This window comes from Adiantum capillus-veneris, chromosome 5 (assembly GCF_014529385.1).
Source record: "Adiantum capillus-veneris isolate H3 chromosome 5, ASM1452938v2, whole genome shotgun sequence".
In the NCBI taxonomy this organism is placed as follows: domain Eukaryota; kingdom Viridiplantae; phylum Streptophyta; class Polypodiopsida; order Polypodiales; family Pteridaceae; genus Adiantum; species Adiantum capillus-veneris.
In genome coordinates this window covers 30,393,844-30,397,749 of record NC_140935.1, presented here as the reverse complement: position 1 = coordinate 30,397,749, position 3,906 = coordinate 30,393,844, and the positions used below count along the sequence as shown (strand labels likewise).

Genomic DNA, 3,906 nt, shown 5'->3' with positions numbered 1-3,906 from the left:
AGCATGGTGCGAGGAAAAGAGTGATCGTATGTGGAGGAAAAAGAGAGAGACAAAAAGGTTTCGTTTGTGGAATGCAAACATTGTGGGCATAAGTGGCACGGCAATGAAACTTGCATCAAAGAACGTTTACTTGGCACTAGCCCCAATGTGAAAGAATCTGGAGCACCGCCTAAAGACATATAGGTCCATTTTGCAGGGTATGTAAAGAGATGCAAATAGGCAGGACTTCTTCCTAAGAGACAGAAGGGTATGACAAGTGGGTCATTTGTCAACATAGAAGAAGTGAGTGTAGATCAAGAGGACATGCGAGCTAACCAAGGACCATCAATGGGAACAACCCGAACACCTCAAAGTCTTTACACTTTTCCAAATGGTGCCATGGGAGGGATAGATGCAAGTCCCGGGACATCCAACAGAGCCGGTACGCGTGGGACTCTACACGCAGCATTTACTCAACAGGACATGCTCAAATTGCATATAAAGTGGACACAAGCCTTCATGGCTTGTGGAATCCCATTTAATGTTATAAGAAATCCTATTCTCAAAGATGCGCTAATGTCAATTGCAAAAAATGGATTCATCTATCCTGATTATAATAAAATGCGAACAGAGTATGTGGACAAAGTCAAAAGCAGTACAGAAACGATTCTTAAGCGAACGGTATTTGACTTTGTTCCAGCATTTGGTTGTACCATAGCGCTCAAGGAATGGACCAGCTGTCAGAAAAAACCTTTGGTTAATGTCATGGTAATTTGTCCCAAAGGTGCAATGTTTTTGGAGGCCATTGATACCTCATTGAAAGAGAAGACATCTCTCTACTTGACAAAGGTATATGAGCAAGCTAACGCTCGACTGGGTGGACCGAAGAATGTGACAGCTATTGTTATAGACAATGCTTCCAACTACAAAGGAGCGAGTTTAGCCATTATAGAAAAGTACTCAAAAATTACATGGCTTCGATGTGCAGCACACACCCTAAATTTACTGCTAAAGGATATGGGCAGATTATCATTCATAAAATGGGTTCTTACTGATGCTAATCACATAGTCAAGTTTATACGGGAACATCAGTTTACATATGCTTTATTTTGCTCCAAGTCTCCAAAAAAATCACTTCAAATTTTTTGTGCCACATGATTCGCTACATCATACTATGTTTTGAATAATCTCATTGAAGTGCAAGCGGCTCTTACAAAAACTATTGCAGATTGTCATTCGGAGGCTTTGCTCAGCAAGTATCCAAGCCACCGTGAAGCAGCTCAAAAATGTGTGTCCTTGGTGCAATCTCCTCTCTTTTGGCGGAACATTGACAAACTTGTTGGGGTTAGTAAGCCCTATGTGGAACTACTAAGGGTTGTTAACACAGATAAGTTTGTCATTGGTAAGGTTTATTTGATCATGTATGAGGAATCGTGTCAAACCAAAGAACACAACCACTACAGTGCAAGGGAGAGATCACAAATCGTGCATCTTGTGGAAAAACGATGGGCTCAAATGCACACACCATTGCATGGTGCTGCGTTTGTCTTGGATCCAAAGTTTCAGATGAACGGACAAGCTTCCAACAAAGAGGTGATGAGAGACTTTAGAAACGTCTGCTCACAGTTGTTGCCAGGCGATGATGTCATGGATGCATTCTAGCAGAGGGTGGATTATGCCAATAGGAAAGGAAATTTCGGAGATCTTTTGGTTCTTAATAGCGTTAAAAAAATTTCAGGCTCAATATGGTGGAAAGAATATGGAGAAGACGTAGTTGAGTTACAACACGTGGCAACCAGGGTGCTTTCGATCACGGCATCCAGTGGTAGCTGTGAGCGCAATTGGTCTTCTTATGACTTTGTGCACTCAAAGCGCAGAAATCGCTTAAATCCTGCTCGTGTTGTAGACCTTGTGTACATCTTTTGTAACATGCGTCTCCTTCATGCACCCACGAAGATAGCCACACGTGCGACCGAAGTATACTTTGGAGTGCTTCAAACTCATGAAACTGTGGCAGAACAGAGATGTAGCGACGATGAGATGGAGTGGGAAGTGGCTGCAGAATGTTCAGACAATGAAGAGGTTGATGACGTGGTGCCTGCAATAGATGGCAAAATGTAAACATTTTTCATGATAATGTATCTACTCTATCTCACTGTAGCTCCCTATTGAGCTATATATCTCACTTTTTTGGATTAAGAGCAACATGCACACCTCTGGATAATGTATAAGTCTTCTCCATTAAGTTTAGGGTCAAGTATTGAAGAGAGTTTGCATAAACATAAGTATTGAGGACATGATGTGGCAGCCAAATAAAATAACATTCTCAAATCCTGAACAAAGTGACATCTACAAACCAAACTCTCAACAAAGTCATCAATTAGCAACTCCAAAACAAATTCATTGCCATAAAAATAGAGAGAATACAATACGTCTCAAAAAAGGACGGGATAAATTGCCATTAAAATTTCCAACTATAGTCTACAATGTCTTAAGAAATGTGATATCCACCGCTTCTTCAAGATCTGTGTTCAATGCTGCCTCAAGTATATCCACTGTTTCTTGAATATCTGCCTCTTGACTTGGTCCTGTCTCCTCAGGAGGCAGGGGAGAAAGAGGACCGTATTGCGCTTCGTATCTGCCACGTTTTTTCTTTGAAACGACTACTTCTGCTTCTTTGACTGCCAACTTCTTTTGTAGCGAGAGAACGCTCTCTCCTTGGTTGGCTAGTGTAGCACCCTGAGACACAATATTCACAATTTGTTCATGCTCATCTGGTAGGACCACAACTGGCCTCTTTCGTACAGGTGCATCTGCCTCCACACAACACGCTTGTGCCCTTTCTTTAGCTCTTCCAAGTCCGACACCAGCATTGAAAGGACGGTCTATCCAAAGGATGCGCTTCTTTATTATATCTTGCACCCTGAGACACAATATTCACAATTTGTTCATGCTCATCTGGTAGGACCACAACTGGCCTCTTTCGTACAGGTGCATCTGCCTCCACACAACATGCTTGTGCCCTTTCTTTAGCTCTTCCAAGTCCGACACTAGCGTTGAAAGGACGGTCTATCCAAAGGATGCGCTTCTTTATTATATCTTGCACGAAGACTTGCTAGATGAAGTACATGGCAAATTGATTAGTGTTAGGTAGACTACGCTCCTTTTGGATGAAGCGTAGGAGCAACACATGCGCGAGCCCTTTGTGTTGCATATCTTAGATTTTCAATGGTGTCGTTGCCTTGGCACGACCTGACCTCCTGAACAGTATGCCTTTCACAAAAAAAGAGGGACAACACTTGCGTACGTCTTCCAATTTCATTGGTTCGCTCTCCAAGCCCTCGGGCTCCGCTGCCTCAACAAAGAATAAGGAGAGGTCTTGAGCCCCGTAATGTAGGCTCTCCTCTCTGAGGATGCATTGAGACTCCTCATGGTCGAGCTCACCGTCGACATTGGGAGGAGCTTATGAGGCTGACATTTCCTGTCGAATCACACAACAATAAAATATTAGATCGAAACAATAGATATACATTGATTAAAAAACTACAATCAATGGTACAATCAATGTTCAACATACACAATTTTAAAATTCACATCTCTCTCATCACTTTGACAACACCAATGTAATAAAATAGCATTAAATTTCAAAACAATGGACATGAGACAAGACAAAACTGTTTCATTGCAAAGTATAGACACATTTTCAAATTACAAGGTATGATTTCAATCATTGGATGGTGGCCTCAAGCCTGCACTATCTGGGAGTGTGCAACCAACACGCTTAATGCCTTGTAACATGCCGAGGAGGTCATGTGAGGACTTGCGTTGGGTGGGATTGGTAGATACACAAGTGTGCAGAACTTCCTGAAAGTGTCTGAGTAAAGTGATATAATTAGTGTCATCATCCTTAGGTAAATATTTAAGGAG

At 42.0% G+C, this 3,906-nt stretch overlaps 1 pseudogene; it reads left to right on the top strand.

Annotated features, from left to right (window-relative positions):
* Positions 1-249: 249 nt before the first annotated feature.
* Positions 250-2,100, top strand: LOC147457078 (uncharacterized; annotated as a pseudogene).
* The last annotated feature ends 1,806 nt before the right edge of the window (positions 2,101-3,906 follow it).